General features: G+C 43.3%; 1 protein-coding gene across 1 annotated transcript in view; it reads right to left on the bottom strand.

Annotated features, from left to right (window-relative positions):
• The window catches only part of syngap1b (synaptic Ras GTPase activating protein 1b), a gene marked incomplete at both ends in the record, with an annotated part of 138,634 nt that overhangs the window by 67,705 nt on the left and 46,261 nt on the right, over nt 1-24,668 (bottom strand). The gene's annotated exons all lie outside the window — the stretch shown is intronic.

Below are 24,668 nucleotides of genomic sequence, written 5' to 3'. Positions count from 1 at the left end.
CCATGGCCCCTACCTGGTGCTTGTCTTAGTGCCGGAGATGGTCGTGGAGTTGCGAACATGCACGCCGTTCGTGATGGGGGGCCATGGGAACCGAAATTGCATTTGATCTTCTCCGCTGCGCTCTCCTCAACATCGGACGGCCGGTGCGGTCCTACCGCCGTGTGACATTTTAAATAAAAAAAATAGCAGAAGGGCTTCGCTTGTACCCAAAGCCATTTCGCGGGGAAGATGAAATACAAACACAGATCTGGCCACGGAGTTAGGTCTGAGCTACAATCTGACGCATCCCATCACAAAAGAGTGCAAGCCACGCCGAGGACACTGATTTGTTGCTGCTCTCTTCAGTGACTCTCTCCAGCGTTTCCGTTATGCGGTAATTGCCAGTTTTTGACCGGGAAAATCTGTTCAAGTCCGACGTATTTTAATCTCTCCGGTCATAATGTCCGGTGATATAATTCCTTCCAAGCATAATTACAATTAGTGCTGGCTGGATCATTTCGATTAAAAAAGTTTACAGATTTGTTCATTTTCGCGCTCGGCAAGTTGCAACGAGAAGCCAATTAGTTTGGACGATCTAAAGCTGATCCGAAAGTGTCACCTCTGACCAATCACGTTTGTCGATACAGATCTAAGCCCCGCCCCCTCCCTCGTGGACAGGCTGTGCTTGTAAACACAGTACACACACACAGTACACACACACAGTACACACACACAGCACACACACACAAACAGTACAAACGCATTACACACACACAGTACACAAACGGAGTGGAGTAAGAGCTGCAGCGTCGAGAACGATGAGGAGAAACACAAACATGATGCATTGTTGAGACACACACATCCACAGTTTGGTGTTTTTTTGGATATTTAAGCGCCCACCCAAAGCAGACGGTGAATATTCACTGTGTAAAATATGTCGACGGGACGTCCCGACGAAGACGGGCAACACCACAAACTTTATTATTTATTTAGACCTACTTGCCAAATTTATTTATTTTTTTATTTGATCAAAATAAAATTTTCGTGAAATGTTAATTAAAGCGGCTGCACTTTTTACTTATTGTTCACAAACGGAAATCATTTGATTTCAATTACAGCTACTCCTCACTTAACGACCGAGTTCCATTCCTAGGACAAGGTCGATAAGCGAGGACCCGTGTTATTTCACAGTAAGAGGGCGTGGCCATTGCAAATGCGAGTGTAGTGAATACTGACAGACTGCAGGAACGACACTGAGACTGAGAACGGTTGTGAGATGAGATGCTTGATGCACGTACGCAGCGCACCATACAGACTGGTCAGAGAGCTGGTCGTAAGTGTGAACGGTCGTCACACAGGTAGGTTGTAGCTGTTATAATGTTTATAATTTTTATTCATTTATTTTAAAATGGCGTTTACTGACGGACTTATTTTATTTTGAATATTCAATAAAAAATATTATACATCTGGTCGCTGTAGCCGGCTCGCCGGGAGGTGTCGGTCCTCATGCTCCCTGGGGCTGGGTTATGCTCCTCGGGGCCAGGTGTGGGGGTTGCTCCGCGGCCTTCCGGCTTCACTGGGGGCCCGGGGTCTTCCGTGGCTGCGGGACAGGGTGCCCGGAGCTTTCCTGCAGCTGTGGAGTGTCTATGCAGCTTCGCAGCCCTTTCTGATGATTGAAGGCGCCACGATATAATACTGACCTTATCCACCAAAACCAATTGGTCCTGTACACTCACTTGGTGGAAACTTCACACACGCACACCCACACGCACACGCACACACACACACACACACACACGCACATGCACACACACACACACACACACACACACACACACAAACACACACACACACCCCAGCACCCTCCTGGTTACATTCCTCTCCTTTCCTCCACATTTACTGTCATAACTATGACAGGGAGAGGCCACGTAACCAGTTGTAGTTCTAGTTTTGCTGGACCTAATTAACTGTTTCCAATACATTGGAAAACGTTGTCGTCGATGTTTATGTTTTCCGTGTACATGTTGTTTGGTTTTTATGTTTAATTGTCTCACCCGTGATGAATATCCCCCTCTTGGAGTAGTGATTAGTTGTTTATAGACCCAAACATGGTTAAGATCATTCTCCAAAGAGGGGGATTGGTGGTGGTTCTGTGTAACAAAAAACTGTGCTCTTGTCATTCTACAGGTCGTCCACAGGACAGAGTTGTTGCAGCAGTTCTTGACGATTTAAGAATGAATAAAGAGTTGCATTGCAGCAACTCCACTTGCACACTAACTCTGTCCTTGAGGCAATAGCATACAAATGCTGTGTGTTGCATGCCCAGCATGCTGACAGCACAGGTTTTAAAAAAATATTATATATATATATAATGTGTATATATACAAAGCATACATATATATATATATATTGTATACACACACACACACACACACACACACACACACACACACACACACACACACACACACACACACATAAATATATATATACGTGTATATATACACACACACACACATATACATATGTGTGTGTATACACGCACACATATATATATATATAAAATAAAAATATTATACATCTTCATGCCTTGATGATGTCATTCTCTATTTAGCCTGCTTATCAATTGTTTTTTAAGCTCAATAGATGCAGATAGTATTTGACAGGAATCTCTCCCATTTGTCCAGGAAATTGAAATCTTCCTGGAAAACGTCGACCGGCACCAATTTTTTTTCGGAAACTCTGGCTCTCTCTTCCCCGTCTATTATGCTCTCGCTCGCTCGCTCTCTCTCTCTCTCTCTCTCTCTCTCTCTCTCTCTCTCTCTCTCTCTCTCTCTCTCTCTCTCTCTCTCTCTCTCTCTCTCTCTCTCTCTCTCTCTCTCTTCTCTCTCTCTCTCTCTCTCTCTCTCTCTCTCTCTCTCTCTCTCTCTCTCTCTTCTCTCTCTCTCTCTCTCTCTCTCTCTCTCTCTCCCTCTCTCTCTCGACAGAGCAAGGCAGGTCGGTTGAGTAGGGCGGTAGTCTGATACCGTAGCAGTACTGGCGCAGTGGACACAACACAACGCAACCTGACCAGGACCGAGTGATCGGGGAAGGGGTTCTATACAGGTGGAGTGACCAGGAAGGTGGAGACAGCTGGCTCCATGGCTGAACGGTGGTCAGATGTGCAGTGGGCAGGACCAGAGCGGCATATAGAGGGAGCCAGAGGAAGAGAAGGGACCAAGACGGGGGGAGGACAGGACTACATGCACTAGGAAGGGAGGGACAGAGAGAGAGAGACAGACCACAAACAGAATAAAAATAACACGACATTGCAAAAACCCTAACATCCATTGTAAATTCAATTATTCATTCCCCACACAGCACTCAAAATGCACGTCGTGGTCAAAGGGTGGGAAGCTTTCGATTTCCTTCACAAAGATTATAATTTCTTCATTCTTATTCTCTTTGTCCCTGGGCTATAGGCACTGTGTTGTCTTTTAAACACGGGCTCTGAAGCACTTCAGCCGTGATGAAGGACTTTATAAATAAACCAGACTTGAGTTGGCAACCCCCTACCTGACGTTTGAGGTGCCAACGCGCAGAATGGTAACTCTGCCTCTGAGATTCTCCCTCTGGGTGTATTTTCCCTGAATCGACGATCAAACTGTGTTCCGGGTCCCCAGAATATAACTTATCCAATGAGGACGGCGCTGATCAAAAAAGAGCGCGACGGGGAATCTGTTGCTTATGAAGACGTCTGTGTAAAGGGGTCCTTTTGTTATGTGACCTGACGTTAGAATCATTTAGCTCAAGCGTAAATTTAAACTGCGGTCTCCTGCTGTGTACCATATAAGGTGAAGGCTGCAAGGTTTTCCATTCCTAAACAAACGCAAACCCAAGTGTGTGGTCACGTTGCATCACGTTGTTATGTTATACTACCACACCATGTTATCTCATGGAATATTATTATATCTATTACTGTATCCTAAAGTTATTCTATTATCCGTAAGTTCTAAATCTATTCTAAAGTCATTTTAACTATTCAAATATGATCTACAGTACGTATCCATCGGAAATAATGGAATCATGCATGTCGTGTATTCTAATGTAATCCATACTAATCCAATCTAACCTATTTTAATCTGATCTGATCTGGTCGTGTCCACGTAACCTAATGTAATCACACTCTTAAACGAGGCATAGTAGCTCTAAAATAATTTCACGACAACAAATCGATATCCTGTGTCACAGTGTTGTGTCTTAGTCCGTCCTCCTGGTTGCAGGTCATCCCTTACGCAATTTATCGTAAAACATTTTGTGGTTCGTTCATGTCACCATCACCCCTTGGCCGTCAAACCCGCGACCAGAGTTTCCCCTTCTTGCCACTGTCGGTGCCCAGCGTCATCAGACAGTCGGAGATCGATAACGGAGCACCGCCCCCGAACACACACACACACACACACACACACACACACACACACACACACACACACACACACACACACACACACACACACACACACACAGACACAGACACAGACACAGACACAGACACAGACACACACACACACACACACACACACACACCACAGACAGATGGATTGAAGGAAGGTTTGGGACGACAGGGGAGGGAAGGCGGACTTAAAAAAGAGAAACAGACACATCGCAACCCCCCCAGAAAGCTGCACTGAGAAACAGGAAGAAGTGTGTGTGTGTGGGGGGGGGGGTGTAAAAAGGAGTGCTGTTTGCATGGAGTGAATGATGGATGGTGGAAGGAGGAGGAGGTGACCAGGGGTGTGCAGACACGCGCTGCCACCTGGTTGGGCCGCGCACCAGGAGGACGCTGGCTTGGCTGCCGTGGTCGTGTGGGCGGGGAAGCCCAAGAAGAAGGAGAAGTAGAAGAAGAAGAGGAAGAAGAAGAAGAAGAAGATGTCTGAAAAGAAGGAAGAGATGCACAGTGGGCTGCACAGACTGCTGCGTGCATTATATGGATTAGGTCTGTGAGGAGAAAGTTGATTCTTAGATGCATTAAGTTACTCTCTTGAACGATTCTGGATCTATGCAGAATTGTTCAAGTAACACGCCATAATCTTTTATATATAGATTGTGATTCTGTATATTATTATTATTATTAGTAGTAGTAGTAGCAGCATTATAATAAAAAGAAAGAAGAATCATAATCATAATAATAAATATTATTATGATTATTATGGTTATTATAACGGGAGCAGCCGAAAGAAGAAGAAGAAGAAGAAGAAGAACAAGAACAAGAAGAAGAAGAAGGTTATTATGATTATTAGTATTATTATTACACTAATATATAATTCAATAATAATTTAATAATTGGTGATTATGATGATGATTATGGTTATTATGGTTATTATGATTATTATGATTATTATGATTATTATTATTATTATTAGGGGTCAAGCCTGTAATTGTTCCGGGAAAATTGTCAGAATTCTCAGACACCTTGTGGTTGAAGTTTCATCCAAATCGATCCACATACGGAGCAGAAATTACCGACAGAATCTACGAACATGATTGAGGTGTTGTTTAAACTGGTATGTCACAAGGATCTTGTGGTTTTAATTTCATCCAAATCGATCCACATACAGAGCAGATATTAGTGAAAAACCAAACAAATTTGATCCCAAATATTCAGCTGGTCTTGCTTAACTGACATGTTACTGTTCGTAAACAAAACGAACAAGATGAGATTTACAGTAAGACGCTTTATGGCGTCATCATACTATCTACTATGTGCAGATTCGGACTGAAAATGTCCATTGCCACCATGACCAGTGTACAGTGCAGACTCCGTCACTACAACACTCAAACCACTTTGTAGTGGTTCAAAGGTTCAAACCAATTATCGATTTACGTGTGTATTAATTGACCATCTTACCTGGTAGATGTCAGTGAATCTGTTGATTGATATTTTATCTCCATAGTCCTCATTGCTTTGCTGGATTAATGAAAAATAAGCAAAAAAATAGTCCACAAAAACTCGTCTCCACGTCAAGTGATGCGTTCAAGATCCAGCAAGGTGTCTTAAAATAGAAGTCCTGCAATGGTAATTACTCACCACCGTGGATTTATATAGCGTTGGTTCATGATGTCACAAAGTGACTGCATTCTCAATGTAACACCAATGTTAAATTTTCAGTGTACTTGTAAAGTTTTTAAGTGCCACAATGTTAAAAATGTAATCCAAGTTGAAAAGTCAACAATTATATATATATATAAATCTACGTGAATAGGTCATAATTGACATATATGAGTCACCTATCATCACTAAGACTCCAGATTGACCTACATACAACAAGGTAAGTCATAATAGTGAATTTATTTAGTTTAAAGTAAAAAATAAATGACTATTTTTGAATAAACGTCACGTATAAACATTTTCCTACACCTAAACTTAACAAACTTTAATGAAAGTGAGAAAGTGTATTGACAAATTCTTCCATAATAATTCCCATGATAAATGAATGTTAAAGTTCCATAAATGTAATCTATTAAACAGAATTTTCTAATTGTAGATTATTAACTACTAAAAAATACAATAAAGTAGTAATTACAACTAACATCTATTTGTTTATTGAGAAATAAAGAAATTATTGTCAAATAATAATGATGCATGTTTATTTACCCTTTCTGGTATTACATGTTCAATTATTAAGCAGAAATCCTGTAATGCAATAATTTATTCAAATCGATTTAGAAATTTAGAATTGAATTTAGAATCTCATACAACACTTATGTCACATTACAAATTAAAATCACTGCTTGACATCTGGTTGAAATGGAAATGCTTCATTCATTATAAGTTCAGTAGCAAAACAAACGAAACAAACAAAAAATGAAACAAGTGCCTAAAAAGAATAAACTGGACCCCATTATGTCACATTAGAACTTATGATCATTGGTTGAGGTCTGAGGTTGAAATGGGAACGTTTCATACGTGTTGTCGTCCAAGTGTTATTCATCTACATTTGAATCAGGAAATATTGATAAAACTTTACAAATACACGGAAATTGAAGAACATTGGCGTTACATTGAGAACACAGTCACTTTGTGACGTCATGAACCAACGCTATATAAATCCACGGTTCGTCTCTGAGTAGTGGTACAAATCCCAAAATTTTCATTCGTGCTAAGTTGCACAGAATTCGGAGAACTGTAATATGTATCTAACGCAACTAAACTGGACCCTGTGTATTGCTGCCTGCAGCTATATTAATAATAATAATAATAATAATAATAATATTATTATTATTATTATTATTATTATTATTATTATTATTATTATTATTATTATTATTATTGTTATTATTATTATTATTATTATATTAATTTATTATATATTACTTAATTTTATATTATTATTAGATTTATTGAATATTAAAATAATAATATATTATATTATTATATTATTATATATTGTATTAATACTATCATTATTATATTGTTATATATATATTACATTATTGTATGTGATTATCTTATCAACAATTAATTATATATTATTGCCATAAGATATGCATAAAATAAAACATTTAGATTGTTTTCTACAATGCAAAAAATGAATATATTCAAGCTGCATTGCAAATTGTTTCATAATCACATTGTGGCATCCTGAATTGAAATGGAATGGAATCGCTGGGCGCCATTTCCACCAAGAGATTCCCACTGCTAATATGCACACGCACATCATCAGAAAGTTAGACATGGCACACACACACACACACACACACACACACACACACACACACACACACACACACACACACACACACACACACACACTAGGGATGTTTACATGTGGGAGAAATTGTATTGATTAATTTATGTCAGTAGTTCTGCTGGCTGCTCCTCAGTTTCTACAATGTTGTATCAGCCTGAAATCAAACATACTAAAAGGACTGATTGGCTTGATCAAAGACGCACATTGTTTTTAGAAATATGATTTTGATTTACATTGAATCATGAATCAACACATCACACACACACACACACACACACACACACACACACACACACACACACACACACACACATACACACACACTGAAGCTGAACGCACAGCTGTACAGACTAGGAGGAGGTGGACAATAAGTAGGAGACAGTAAGAGACCGTATAATGTAGTTACTGTACGTGCACATATACAGGGAAACACATGCAATGCCGGCGTAACGATATGAGCAGAATAATATGTGTGCTGAAATACGCACACACAGCCACAAACACACACACAGAAATACACACAGGCATGAGAACCTACGCATGTACACACACACACACACACACACACACACACACGCACATGCATGTCTTACTCCAAAGCGACTGTTCACATTAGCGCAGCGCAGCACCGAGCCTTGAGGTGACAGCAAGACACAGAGCAGGCGTTGGCCTGACAACACCAGCTCCTTCCCTCACACTCTTCCCCTCCATCAATTCATCTCTCTCCACCCGTCTCCCTCCGTCTCCCCCTATTCATCTGTTTCTCCCTTTCCTTCATTTTCGATCACCATCTCTCTATCTCGACCTCTTTCAGTCTCTCCTTCACTCTCTTTATGTCTCGTAGGCGCCTCCACTGTCTCTCTCTCCCTCTCTCCCTCTGTTTTCAGATTGCAGCACTTCACGGTGTTCAGATATTAAATTGAAAGCCTGGTGAGTTCAGCGGGAGAACATGCAGGTATTGCTCTTGATGGGTAAACACACACGCACACGCACACGCACACGCACACGCACAAACACACACACACTCACACACACACACACACACTGTGTATCTTCATCTGAACACTGTGAAGTGCTACAGCCTGGAAACGGAGGGAGAGAGAGAGAGAGAGAGAGAGAGAGAGAGACAGACAGACAGACAGACAGGGAGACAGGGAGAGACAGTGGAGGAGGATATAAGACATTAACTAGCTCCTTGCCAGGACTTTCCTCCATGGACATTCCTGTGGCGGAGTGACGGCATCATGAACAATTGATCCAATTCACAATGAATAGCTCAAATTTGCGAGCGTCGACCCGCACCGGCTTTGGATGTTATTTCGGGAGAACGTGGGTTATGTTTAATTGTTAAATGAGTAAAACCACCCAAATTCTCCCACTCCAACAACCTCCTTTCCACAAAGGAGTTTTGTCACAACTGACATAAAGGCTGTGTGAAAATGTACTATACTTTAACAAAAACCCCTTCAAGATAGATATTTTTTTGAACAGGGTGGAAAGGAAAATTACATTACAATGATAATTGATTATAACACGTGGATTTTCACCACTTTTTGACCCCAAAAAATCACCTCCTCATATCCTTCCACCAGTCACTGTTTTGCTACTGATTAGACAATAATTTAAATATTGTCTCACTGTAAATTGGTATTAAATTTGAAGTGTAACATCAACCTGCCGAACATGGTATTTCATAACAGATCAGTGTTGCACATCAGATGTCTGGGCATGGCTTGACATCAGTTTGGGGCGTGACATGGGAGTTTTTGTATTGGAGGTGCAGTTTCATCAACTACTCTTTGGCCTGTAAAATGGTCCAAATGGCTAAGATACGTTTAGATGCAGTGACTTCAGCGGGTGAAAAAAAGAGAAAAGAAAAAAATGAAATCAAAAATGAAATCACATAAAAAAAAAAGTAGGATTCTACTTTCTCTCTTCCAAAAAGTATCGGAATGATATCTCTTTGGACTTTAGAGTATTTTGACTTTCATTCAATCTCTGTTATTCTGTAAAAAAAAAAAAAAACAGACTAAATAAAGAACCAGAATCAGAACCAAAATCCCATTTGAAGGTTTTAAGCCTTGATATTTGGATCTAGAACTGGATCACTCTAAGCTAAAGAAAAACAAACACACTGTATGTTTAAACTTGGGTTCGTAATGATCCAAAAGGCAGACGGACGGTTGAACACGACCGTGGATGGCGGGTCGACTCGTACCGACAGTGTCACACAAACACGACTCGACAGCATACTCAAGTCAATAACACAGGTTACAAATCAATACAAAAAGCAGCACAAACGAGTTAAACTGGCTGGCACCGAAAGGGTAAAAAATCCCTTCAATCGATTCATGATAAATTAAATAAATGCAAAAAATTAGATAAATGAATCAGTGGGTAGTTGGAATTATAATGGGAATTCTTGCAAGTCCCCCTTGAGGAGTGCTTCACTACCGCTCCTGGGAAGGGGAACAGCAGGGACTGTGACGTATTATGACATACGTGGATCACTCTTATTCAACACTAGAATCTCACAGAGTTTAGGTCTACAGTTGTGATTAACGGCGCCATTAACGGTGTCATCCGGACAGAGTAATCACAGTCAATGTAATTGCGAGAGTATAGGCAATAATGACCATCAGTTCCAGGGAGAGGTCTTGTGGTCAGCCTTTCCCCGCGATGCTTCCTTTCCAAAAATCTCACCGTTTTCGAGTTCACCAACAAAGAGCCGGGTGGGTTTTTTTTGCACCGACAGATTTAAATCGCGGTGCCGAAAGGACGTCAAGCGAGGTAGCCATGGAAACAGAAATCAAACCGAAGGTCAAACATCAAATCACGGACGATCTAAACTTAGATCGCAGGGCCGCAAAAAAAAACTTTGAAGAGCGCTCCGCTGGCTTTCCACACATGCAAAGCGCTTCGCTTCACGGAGACTGGCTGTGGCGCTGGCAGCACCTACGGTTGTCGTCATGCCGACCACATAACTCACGCCATAGTCCCCACGGCCTCCGCTCGACAACCTCTATTTTTACACCCCTTTGTACGGGCGGACGCTTTGCGAGCCAGGCAATGGCACGGTGAGGATCAAGGTTGTTGCACTTTGTCTGCTATGTGCTTCCCCTGCGTCGCTTTCACGGCGCCTCCTCCGGTTCTCATGAACCGGCGCTTGGCGCGCCGAATCACCACGGGGGTGATGGGGGGGTGTGCGCCGCGCGGACAGCAGGCATAAGGAGGGAGTCGGGCGGGCTCTCGTCGCGCCGCCGCGTGGGAGGTAAGAGCGCCGCAACGTGGGGTCACCGCATCTCAGGGGGCTTAAGTAGCCCAAAGGCGGAGGGAAGTTAAAAGGACCCCGCTCGGAGCCTGCGGCGCGGCGTGAAAAAAAAAGACGGTTGTGTTCGCTTAGAAGCACATTATAATACGTGACATTCACACAATCTATCTACCAGACGGTTGGTACGGTTAGGCCAAAAACGGCGAATAAAAGCGCTGAGTGCTTTAACATTTTCCTCCGTAATTTATGATCGGTCGGTTGAGGAGGTTAAATTCGGCAGCTGCGAGGTGTGAGCGTAAGAGAGAAGGCGCCTCGCCGGGGAAAAGAGGGCTCAGCAAAAACCTCTCTGAAGATATAACGAGAGTCACGAAGGAAAGATGTGTTCTGTCAGGAGGTGTCACTGGCGACCATCGGGTCCTCAGTACGTCAGGAGGCCTTTTATCCATCTGCCTTTCTCAACCTGGGCTCCTCAACCGGAGATCGGGTAGTTTGATGACGGTCTCTAAGCGGTTCCCGACTGACCTGTTTTCTTCCGTATGGAGGTCTCCGGAGCTGAATTTCCATTAGAAAAACATTGGCGCCGGTCAACGTGTCCGGGAAGATTTCAATTTCCGGGACAAATGGGAGAGAGTCTGGTCAAATATTATGTGTTTATTGTGTGTTATTATGTGTTTATTGGGCTTAAAAACAATTGATAGGCAGGAGATAAAGAGAATGACATCATCAAGGCACATAGATGTATAAGTTCAGATGTATAATATATTTTATTGAATATTAAAAATGAATTAAGTCCTGTCAGTTAAGCCATTTAAAAAAAATAAATAAACACAATTTACGAATATTATTTCTTGAAATTAAACCATTCCATTCGTGAACAATAAGTAACAATAAGTGCAGCCGCTTTAATTAACATTTCACTAAAATATAACTTTGAGCAAATCAAAAACAAAATAAATTTGGCAAGTAGGGCTAAATAAATAATAAAGTTGTGTTGTCTGTCTTCGTCGGGACGTCCCGTCGACATTTTTTACACAATGAATATTTACCGTCTGCTTTGGGTTGGAACTTAAATATCCATAAAAAACACCAAACTATGGATGTGTGTGTCCCAACGATGCGTCATGTTTGTGTTTCTCCTCAGAGTTCTAGATGCTGCAGCTCTTTCTCCACTCCGTTTGTGTACTGTGTGTGTGTGTGTGTGTGTACTGTGTGCGTGTACTGTGTGTGTGTACCGCGGGTGTCTACTGTGCATACAAGCTCAACCTGTCCACGAGGGAGGGGGGCGGGGCTTAGTTCTGTATCGAAAAACGTGATTGGTCAGAGGTGAAGCTTTCAGCTCAGCTTTAGCTCGTCTTCACTGATTCGCTTCCCGTTGCAATTTGCCGAGCATGACAATAAACAAATCTGCAAACTTTTTTAATCGAAATGCACTACCGTAATTTCCGGACTATTAAGCACACCTGAATAAAAGCCGCACCCACTGAATTAAAAAAAATTAATTATTTTGAACATAAATAAGCCGCACGTCTATAAACCGCAGGTGCCTACCGGTACATTGAAACAAATTAACTTTACACAGGCTTTAACGAAACACGGCTTGTAACAAAAATAAATAAGCTTTAACGAAACATGCTTTGTAACAAAAATAAAAAATGAGTGGTAAACAGTAGCCTACCAAGAAAGTCATTGGTCACTATCTTCCTCCTCCTGCGCACTGAAACCACTGAAGTCATCTCCTTCGGTGTCGGAGTTGAATAGCCTCAGAATTGCTTCATCCGATGTTGGATCGTTTTCATTGTCGCTCTCGTCACTTTCATCCGGAGGCAAATTCCTCGCTGAGCTCATGCTGCCCTCTTCAACATGCAGCAGTCCAGCCTTTCCAAACCCGTTGATGATAGTGGATTTTTTTGACAATGCTCCACGCTGTCAGGACCCACTGGCAGACACCACGATGGTCCACCTCTAAAATCCTCAAACTTCATTGCAGTGGCGATTGTTTTGGCTTTCAGTCGGATCTGCACAGTTGAAACACCTCGGCCGTCTGCTCTCGGTGTGTTGACCCAGTCTTCGAGCTCATTTTCAGGTTCGGGCCATCTGCTTTCCATCCCTCTGAAAGCTTTTGTTTTCTTGTTGCACTGAGTCAGTTCCTCACGCTGCTGTTTCCAATTTCGTATCATCGACTCATTAGGGCCAAGCTCCCGTGCAGCAGCTCTATTTCCTTTTCCCTCAGCCAGATCGATCGCCTTCAACTTGAAAGCTGCATTGTATGCATTTCTTTGTGTCTTTGCCATGATGAGGGTGACGAAGTTTGAGCGCGCTCGATTTAATCTAAACAGTAAACTAAACAGTAACATTGTTTCACCTTAACCATTCGGCAATTTCATTGGTCTAATGAAATCTTCATGCCGCCAAAAAACTGAGCACCGTCACAAAATGTGTTTTTTGCTCAGTTTTTTGGCGGCATGAAGCTTGTGAAAGCGCGGAAAAATACATAAATTAGCTGCGTCATTGTTTAAGCCGCGAGGTTCAAATCGTGGGAAGAAAAGTAGCGGCTTATAGTCCGGAAATTACGGTAATTCAAATCATGCTTGGAAGGAATTAGATCAACGGACATTATGACCGGAGAGATTTAAATATGTCGGACTTCAACAGCTTTTCCCGGTAAGAAAGAGGAGGTCTCTGAGAGGCTGGAATCTGACAGAGCCGCAGCTTGGTGGTCATGGCTCCAGTTGCTCCTACCACCAATGGGGCGGCATCGGCCCAATCCATCACTCTCCATGTTGCGATAACAGCTTCCTCTTTCAACCTAGCGTCGATGTTGAGTCATAAGTTGTTTCTCAGTGCGTGGGGATGCTGGTCTTTTATGTCCCCATCCCCATCACATTGACATTTCACATAGTCACAATAACCCCTTGACAGTCAATGAATTTGTCGAATTATCTTTCTACCAATGCCCACGAGGCCAATTTCTGTCCTGTGCATGGCGACAGGACTCTGATACTAAATTGTCCATGGCGTTGTGCAGATGCAGCATAAAACATGCGGTTCCAGAAGTGTCTTATCCTGCCGTCAACAGAGCTATGATGCTTGCCGGTAAGTTGCCATATCCTGTTATGAATACCTCGGCAAGAGTAGCCCTCGGTGAGCGAGCCTCTTACAGAAACTTAAATCTGCACGTCTCCCTGCTGATACAGGAAGCCCCCTATGACTAGAGATCTGACAGAATGCTGGGTCCATGTGTGTGTGTGTGTGCGTGTGCGTGTGTATGTGTGTGTGTATGTGGTCACTGTATGCAGATTAAGTGTATACTTATGTGTTGGTGTATCTGTGTTTGTACTGGGTACCAGAACTGTAGCTTTGTGTGTGTGTGGCTGACTAAGAGCTGGAAGGTGGCGAGTTGAAGACCCTGGCGTGCACTGAGTAGGCGGCCAGCCGCCAATCAAACTTGGGTCGGCCCTGCTTTTTTGTATTTTTTATTTTTTTTGTACCCGCTGAATATTATTAAAGTATGATAATATGGCAGCTCATTATATCACACAGGCCCACTGGGGAACATCACTCAGAAATACATTCTATTTTATATAAGCAGTCCACTTGCATAGTGTTCAGCATGAAAAACTGCATTTAAAGCACGGCAACGTCAAAGGTGCACAGCCACATTATCTCTGGGTGTCAGCTGTTAGCCAGAGCTCTGAATTATGCAGCCAAACAGGAAGAGAAACCGAGCGGGTTGTGCAAGGCGAGGCGGTTTCTCATAGAGGAGAGAGAGTTTAGCTTGAAATAGTTGTATCTCAAAATGTGGCCTGATATTACCAGAGTAGATAGTATTTAATTTTTTTTTTTTTTTTTCTTTCTCATATATTATGACATACATCAGGCTTTTGTGATCCAGACCGAATCTCTCTTGTGTAGAAATTCTATCAATGGCTCCGGGGAGCCGGACATGAAATGCACAGGGCTTTTTTTTTGGTTTTGTCCACTTAGGAAAAGGAGTAAAATAAATGTATGGAAATAATAAAATATTTTTTTTCTACGCAACATGAAGGCTGCATCCCATTTGCCTTTAGCTACTGCTACTTTCTCAAGGATATGAATTAAAATAGGAAATTAACAGGAACAGGAACAGACACCCGGCTTCGGCTTCAACCAATCACGACCATCCTGCCCATGTGAGCAGATTTCATTTGTCATCAATCGCCAGAGGAATTGCACCGCAAAAGATCTCCAGTGCAAAAACAGTATCAGATTCACATTTGGACGGGCAGCATTTCATCTAACACCCTACACCAAAGCTGCCAAAGCAATTGATGCTGTTTCCTTGCTCTCCTCGACAGCGTGTGGCGTCTGCACCAGAGCTGCCAACACAGACGCACGAAGCAAATGACCCTGCACCCCAAATCTCAGGGTAAGACCATTATGTCTTACGATGACTGCATTCCTGGCCACAAATCCAACATCTGGACAGGGAGCAGGAGATGACTTTTAAGGTCACTGGAGGGATTTAGATGAAACTCCTTAACAAGGATGAGCATGTCAGCAATGTTTGTCAGCCCTCTTCATCCTTACGATGAAAAACTTGTTACAGTGTGTTCTACACGTCTTGATCCTGTTCATATCATTTACTGACAGGGAAATATACAACTAGACAACCAATCAACCAACCAATCAACCAACCATCCAACCAACCAATCAACCAACCATCCAACCAACTTACCAGCCCACCAGCACACCAGACAACCAACCAACCAACAGATCAAACAATTACATCAACCAACCAACCCACCAGGCCACCAGGCCACCAGCACATCAACCAACCAACCAACCAACCAACAGATCAAACAATTACACCAACCAATCAACCAATCAACCAGCCAACCAACCAACCAACCAGCTTGCCAGCCAATCAACCAACCAACCAATCAGCCAACCAATCAACCAATCAACCAGCCAACCAACCCACCAGCTTGCCAACCAATGTATCAACCAATTAGGCAACAAACTAACCAACCAACCAACCCACCAGCCAACCAACCCACCAATCAACCAACCACCAACCATCCAACCAACAAGCCAACCAACCAACCATCCAACCGACCAATCAACTAACCAACCAACCAAACAATCAACCTATTAACCAGCCAACCAATTAACCAACCAACTAACAGACAATTAACAAGAAACCAACAACCAACCAACCAACCAACAACAAACCAACCAGCCAGCCAACCAACCAACCAGCCAACCAACTACCAATCAACCAACCACCAATCAACCAACCAATCAACCAACCAGCCAGCCAACAACCAACACGCGACCAACCAACCAACCAGCTTTTGGTATTTTTTAGTATTTTTAGAGCTTATTGTGCGTAATCACCAGGTGTCATGACATTTCACTGCATATATGTATGACTGTATGTATATGTATGTGACAAATAATCTCTTGAACTTGAACTTGAACCAACCAATCAATCAATTAACCAACAACAAACCAACCAACCAACCAACCAACAACCAACCTAAACAACCAACCAAACAAACAACCAAAAACAACAAACCAACCAACCAACCAGCCAAACAACCAGCCAGCCAACAACCAACCAACAACCAACCAACCAATCAATCAATTAACCAACAACAAACCAACCAACCAACCAACAACCAACCTAAACAACCAACCAAACAAACAACCAAAAACAACAAACCAACCAACCAACCAACCAACCATTAAACCAATCAACCAAGCAAACAATTAACCAACCAACCAACCAATTAACCAACCAATTAACCAACCAATTAACAGACCAACCATCCAACAACCCAACAACCAACCAACCAACAGCAAACCAACCAGCCAGCCAATCAACCAACCAACCTACTAACCAACCAGCCAACAACCAACCAACCACAAATCAAGCAACCAACCACCAACCAGGCAACCAGCCAACCCGCCAGCCAGCCAACACCCAAGTAACCAAGCAACCGACCAACCAGCCAACCAGCCAGCCAATCCATCAATTAACCAACATCCAACCAACCAACCAATCAACCAGCCAACAACCAACCAACCAACCAACCAGCCAGCCAACCACCAACCAGCCAACCACCAACCAACCAATCAATTAACCAACAATCAACCAACCAACCAACCAACCAACCTACCAACAACTAACCAAACAACTCAAACATCCAACCAACCAACCGACCAGCCAGCCAGCCAACAACCAACCAACCAATCAACCAACCAACAACCAACCAATCAATTAACCAACAACCAACCAACCAACCAACCAACCAAACAAAGAACCAAAAACAACCAACCAACAAAGCATCCAACCAACCAACCGACCTGCCACCATCATTTTAAATGAGGACATCACTGCGTTACGTCTCCATCCTCGGGTACTTTGAGAAGGGGCCAGAGTTCTCTGACGAGCAGAGGACTTAACCTCGCCTGCACACGGCTCAACAAAGCCGCTGCTTTCTTCCGGCTGCAGGAGAAACCTCCATGTTCATGTCTGTCAAACGCTGAGCGCAGCAGCGACGACAAGAGAGCGGGATGACTCAGCAAATCTCTGCAGACAGGAACAGGCTTCTTGGGGGGGGGGGGGGGGGGTGAGTAAAGTCGAGGGGGGGGGCAGATTTATTTATTTATTTATTTATTTTTAATTTCTGGCCCTGACAGCATCCCACGCTCTACTGTACAAGCTGCTGTCATCCTGACCTGGAATGCACAGTCACACTTTGGCTCATGCTGCCGAAAAAAAACCCAAAAAACAACCCTCTTCTTCTCCAAATTGAGGATCACTGGAAGCAAAAAGAGTCGGAGCTCAAAGCGTTGACGCACTCACTTACGCAGGCCCCGGAATACAATGCAATTCACTGCAGATTGGAATCCACTGTGGATTTCAAGAGTTATTTTATCCGACGTTTTACTGCAACAAGGCGACCTTACTGCAAACAGGACGTCTTGGCCAGTTCAAGGTAGTATCATGACACCACATCTCAGCAGATTTAGGTGAAACATACTATGCAAATGTGTTAAATGACATTTGCGAGGTATTGTTTATTCACAAAATACAGGTTAAAGGGTCTCACATGGGGTTTCCTCCACCTAATGTCAGTGAGGACACCAAAAACATGCACACGTCATCGTCTGACCAGCGATGGACACTCGTCACCTGGTCCCCGGGCGCGTCCACGAATGCTGCCCACTGCTCCTGGCTGCCCCCCCGGAGGAAGGACAAGCCAGGATGGGTTAAATGCAGAGGCCTCATTTCACCGGCCACCATCCAAAAGCATGTGCATGTGTGTGTGTGTGCGTGTGTTGTGGTGTGGTGTGTTGTGTGATAATTAAAGATTCTTCTTCTTTTTCTTCTTCTTCTCAATTTATTAAACAGAGGCTTTGGCTCTAATACTGTTGGATTGACTTTCTTAACTAGTTTGACTGTATGGAAAAAAAAAAGGCAAGGGATGTTTAGGGCCACCAATACTGTTAATGCAATATAAAAACATATTGTGATATATATTGTGTGTTTTGTTAAAAATGAATTGCATGAATGCGTCACGTCCAATGTGTTAATTATCTGAAAACTGACTCCTACTTTGTGTAGAGTTCCATGCTAATATCGTAGAAGATTTCCCATCCAAGATCGCAATTAATGTCCTTGTGATGTTGGGATGGCGGGGTTTGAGCAGCCACACCTGACCTGGATCTCGGTGATTGGGTCAGAGTGGCTGCATACCTGTTGCTCATTGATTGGTCTAAAGAGCAGCAGGTAAAACCCCCATCCCCACACACACTTAGGAAAGAGGAGCCTTGTCATGACATGTGTCTATCTGCTCCTGGGCTAATTCCAACTGGCCCACTCTCTACAATAAACTGGTGTCTACAACCCCGGCGTCTGTTTCTCTGTGCCGGAGGTCCCTGAAAACGTCACTTGGGTGGCGTGTGGTAGGCAAAACTGCCACAGTCCTCAATTGAGTTTTGCAATATATTGCAATATTTCAGTGTATTAATCTTTCGGTATGTTATGCTGCACCGTCACTGTGTTTTGACACAGCTGCAAGTTTAGATACAGAGTATAACCATATTGCCCTTAAGTATTAGGTGGGAAGATTTGTGTATCTACAATGCATTCTCTTAATAGCTTAGAGAAATTTACTAGACCATTTTAACGTGATTATGAAGGAAAATTTTAACATCCGCTGCCTTTCTAGCATATGAAGGTAGTGACTACCTTTGGCTGAAGGGTTCTGGCTTCTTGTGAGACTGAGTTGGCGTCACATGTGGCGCGGTGTTCTCGAGCGATCTTTTTAAAGTGGTCCTTGCCCACGGCAATTGCCTCATCAGCCGAGCGACGACAGCTGGAATGAGAGGCGGCTTTGCGGGGACAAACTGATGCGTTTTAACGGCTGCTTCTCTATTCAGCCAAAGTTAATGCCAATCAGCCTTACAGTGTTTGTAATTTTGCCCCGCAGACGAAGTCATTTAGATAATAAGGTTTCTCTCAACAACTGAAAAGCCTCAGACAAAGTCAATTTCGATTTTGAACACTCAACTTAAAAGGCCAAATTCATTAATGGGGATTATCATGCTCCATCTTTGAGAGGCTAATGAGGGGGAAGTGTGGGAGGGAGAGGAATTAAACTTTTTTTTAATGGTTGCCCAAAATGCACCTGTCGGAAAGCAACTTTAAAAATGTCAGGGAATGAACAAAAGAGGGCATTTTAAGCCACTCACTTCAAGCCTTTAATCTCAGAGGACAACCCATAATTATGACATTCGATTTATGAAAACATCCGATTTCAGCCCGAACAGATAATCTGCCTGTAAATTACATTTAACACCTTAGAAAAATAATAAATAAATAATAAATAAATATCTTGGAGCCTTGTATTAGTGTGGGCGGGATAAATAGTGTAATGTTTTCTCAGCTGGCACTTTATAACAAACAGCCATTCAATGTATTTCCATCATCCATGTGCTCCTCCATATGCCGTTTCCATTGTTTGGTGGCAGGGTCCACCTTTTCCCGGCAAGAACGGAAAGGCAGCTGCAGTGAATTTGATTAAGCAGCGTATGAAGTTGTGGTCCGTAAACTGTCAATATGGATGAACGTCAACAAAAAAAGAACGGCAAAACCCGGATGAAATTTAAAAAAAAAGCCCCACCACCTCAAGTGACCGAGAAAAACCAGAACAAATGGATCTGAAGAAGGCAAACTTTCGACGTAGGGCAGTGACCATCTTGGGGCGAAGACCAGGGTAAACCCGGATTTTGAGGGAAAAAAAACCAAAAAAACCTGTCGCCGTTTCCGATGGAATTCTGGGGCTCGTAGTGTAATCCGCCTCACACTGACGATCGGATGGATTACCACTTTAAAGAGTTTCCACACTTTAAGGTGCTTGCCGCTGTCACCTCCTCACCTCCCGTGTGCCCACCTATACAGTATAGCCCCGGAGGGGCTACATCAAAACCCTGCCGGTATTTTAATCCCTCATTAACCAAATCAAGCGAAGACCTCCTTCTGTTATTCATTATAAATGCATCAAGCATACGTACAGTATCACATCATGAAATTATATAAAAAGCCTAAATCAGTGGAAAACATGATGAAGAGGGCTTGAGTATTCCCTGCACTAATTATTATGAGAGGGACATGTTGGGCAGTGCAAAGACAATTTCCTCCCCCACAGCTGAAGTATTATGCAGATCCATCATGACAGTTAATAAGCACTATTTGTGTGCTATTTGAAATACGGACATCATTTTGGCTCTCAAATCACAAGAAAAGGAGCATATAAATCGGAGAAAAATGTTCGGATTTTTTTTTGACTAGTCAACAAATATAATTTTCCCCCATCACAATTATGAATTGCAAATTAAGCTAGATATTTGCATAAAACGCTTAAGCTGCAGTGCAATTATACACCAAGATTAATGCCTTAATTATATGTTAATTACCTCATTTTGAATTTTTTTTATTTTTTCCCCCCCAAAACCTTCAAGCTGCAAGAGGTGGATGAAGAGGGAACATGATTGCATCTGCAATCTTGCTGTATCAGGACCTTGATATTCCGTCATTGTGGGTTTGACTAATTGTGGCTCCGGACTGAAAAGTCTGTCGTCTTGGTGTGTCATCACATCTGGCGTCCGTCCGGGATGGTTTCGGCAGATTTCCCAATTCATCAAAACCCACTGGGAAGACGCAGGCACGAAGAATCGTGAATCAAGGTTGACGCGTTGTTGTCGAAATACACCGTAAACATGCAAATGTTTAACGGTGAAAGAGGGCGTCATCCCATGATGTTTCCTGATGTAGCTGGCTGTTGAGTGCCGTGCCGAAGCTGTCAACGAGGTAACTCAGTCCTTCTACATACACTGGATATATGCCTGCAACAGGTATAATAATAATAATAATAATAATAATAATAATAATCATAATAATAATAAGGTATAAGGTATAAACAGTTATATCTCATAGAAACAGATACAGACAAACAAATATAAATAAAAAAATATTTCTTTTTGAATATTTTTAATACATGAAAGCACTCCACATAATCAGTATTTTACAATACATGCCAATATATTACAAAACATAATTAATGTAAATTATTCAGATATATTTAAAATATAACTAAATGTTTTGTTGTTGAAGGATATTTGGTCTTTCATTTGCTGGCTCCAGAACATTCGTCAGACTCTGTAATTGCTGTTCTTGGGACAATTTGGGGACCTAGCCCCTGAGTTACACTTTCATCTCGGCCCGGCCGCACCATTCCCGCTGGTTTATGTCCAAATGGGTCGTAGAGTCAGAATCCTGTCTCCTAGGACTCAGTTTAAAGTCGGGTCCTGTGGCAGCCCCCGTGTTCCTCGTCGTTGATCTGCTAATTACTGGATGCCTGGGAGGGGGGCATCAGTCCCATCCGGCAGGGACCACCGCTTAGGGGAAGGAGGGGGCCACAGATGGTCCGTAATGGTATCAGTGCGCCATCGCCCGTAGCGTAGCATGCTAGCATATGCACGTATGCTTGCAGAGGGGCTCTGGCAACGTGCGGGGGAGGGGGACGGGACCCTGCATGGCAGCGTCAGCACATGTCACCACATGTCACCACGCAGCATCAGCGTCTTGCATGGCCGCTCAGATGTGTGTGTGTGTGTGTGTGTGTGTGTGTGTGTGTGTGTGTGTGTGTGTGTGTGTGTGTGTGTGTGTGTGTGTGTGTGTGCGCGCGCGCGGGCGAGTGTGCATTTCCGCATGTCTGTCCAGCCCCCTCGAGGCCTCCAGCCCCTGGTCCAAGAGGTTTCCGGGTCCGAATTTTGGTACCTCCGAAGACCTCTAATCCACCCTATGGTCGCGACAGCCCCATGCCCCTTCAATCCCAAAAGCGGAATATTGTCCATACCTCCGGTATCTTCACAAAAACGGAATAGTCTGAATCTGAATAATAACTGAACCGTTTTTTTTGGACAAGGCGGTCTCTTTTGTGTGTGTTGTCCATCACCGGGAACAGGAATAATTATATTTTGAGTGAAGAAGAGGTTTTAAAAGGATGTTTTCATATGTTACTTCAGTTTTATTTTCAAAACGCAGCATTAACAATCTCAGTCCCTGGATTTCATCGAGGGAACATCGGGCCCTTGGAACGTGGACACACTCCCTCCCTGGGGGGGTTCCGTCGGGGGAGAGTCATAGACGGAGGACGTCGCAAGAGGCGGCCCAAAAATAGCCGAGCCGGGCAGGGGGGGGGGGGTTCGAGCGGGGCGTTAGCGGAGGGACGGGGGGAGAGAGATGGAGAGCCAGGCCAAAAAATAAAAAACAAAGAGAGGGAGGAAGGAAACACTGTCGGGGTCGGACGTGGCCGTTCGGAAGCGCCGAACGGGAGGACAACACAGACAGACGAAAGTATAGACGGGAAAGAGAAGGGCGGGAAATGTCAAGAGTACACTGAAAGCCCCGAGAGGAAAATCACGACCGGTGGCGGATGAAGATGGGAGAGAAAATGGAGGGAAAAAAAAAAAAAAAAAGGAACAGTACAAAAGGCCTGAACGCAGAGCGGAGCGGAGGCACAAATAGACATCGATCAGACAATGGCGGTGGGTCGTCCAAATGAGACGCTGCGGCTGAGGGCTTGAAAAGCCTCCGTGTGTGTGTGTGTGTGTGTGTGTGTGTGTGTGTGTGTGTGTGTGTGTGTGTGTGTGTGTGTGTGTGTGTGTGTGTGTGTGTGTGTGTGTGTGTGTGTGTGTGTGTGTGTGTGTGTGTGTGTGTATGTGTGTGTGTGTGTGTGTGTGTGTGTGTGTGTGTGTGTGTGTGTGTGGTAGCCGGACAGAAATGGTTTCAAAACAGGTCATTTTACTCCCCCCCCAAAAAAAAACAACAATGTAGAGAGGACCCAAAACTAATACAAGTATGGCTGACGGGGTATTATCAAAGAAAGCAGCCGCCCTAAGATCCCGTCTTCAGAACCAGCTGAGGTTCTGAAAACAGTGACAGTGACAGCCTGAGCTATACACCTTTTCCTTTCAAGAGCGCCCCCTCGTTGGTCTTCTCTCAGACCATCTGTTTTTTTGTCTACTCATGTTGATACAAACCACTCGTTTGCATACAGCCAATCAGATGACAGCATCGAATTTGGAAAAACCACGCCTTTGGCTTGGGAGCAGGTTTGCATCCGTCAACCAAAGTTCAGCTCATGAATATGAATTATCATTACGGATGAAGATGCAGCTGAAAGTGTTAAAAAGCCGCGGTGTTCAAGGCTTACGATTTCCGTAACGTTTGCCATTCTCGACGAAATTTCACCGACTAATGGCGACCAGTGGGAGTAACAACTTTCCTTTTCGTCGACCTACGACACTATATATGCCTGCACAATGACAATAAAATAGAATTAGACAAAATATTTGCAATTTTTTTTCCTGCACAAACTGTACAGCTTTATAAAAAATAAAAAAAATTGCCTTATTTGACATATTCTAATATATTTTACTAATTGTTTTACATTCATGTTAAATGTATGCACCGTACACCAAGAAAAATTCCTTGTAGGTGTAAACTTACTTCGCAATAAAGACGATTCTGATTCTGATTCTGAATAAAGTCATTATTCAGCGGCTGACCACTTCGCTGGCTTCCTCCATGTGAGGAAGTGGTGACGGTGTTTTCAAGATGCTCTCCACTGCTAGAATTCGTAAAATGAAGGCTTCAACACTGCGAGCGTGGGAAGGGGCTGCTTCTAAAATGAGAGGAACGCTCGAAACAAATCACACCTCACAGCTCTTTAAAAGCTCACCACAAACTCACCTCCTCCCCTTTCCCGAAAGCTACGCCGGTCGGTCACTAAGCATCCGACCAACGGACCGATGAAGCACGAAAGAAAGCGTCTGTTCTCTATTAGGACTCACGTTTCAGATAAAAATGCAGTTGTACGTACGAGGGGATGTTCCGATGTTTATCTCTGACAAAGTCCACGCAGCCATTTCATGTTTTTTGTTTCTGATCAAACTGAATGGAAACTGCATCGGACATTGATGTTTAAATAGGGAGTTTAGGGAGTTTGAATAAACTGCTTGGACTGCTTTGTGTAATGGTACGGTCACACCGACAGGGCTGCCAAGCGTTCCAAAGCGTAGCTGGGCTTCGCCCCCGGCCGCAGGGGGCGGAGCCACAACCGGCGACAAGCTCA

Source organism: Zeus faber (assembly GCF_960531495.2).
Source record: "Zeus faber genome assembly, chromosome: 8".
Taxonomy (NCBI): domain Eukaryota; kingdom Metazoa; phylum Chordata; class Actinopteri; order Zeiformes; family Zeidae; genus Zeus; species Zeus faber.
Note: the sequence above shows the minus strand (reverse complement) of the source record. Positions and strands in the feature narration are given on the sequence as shown.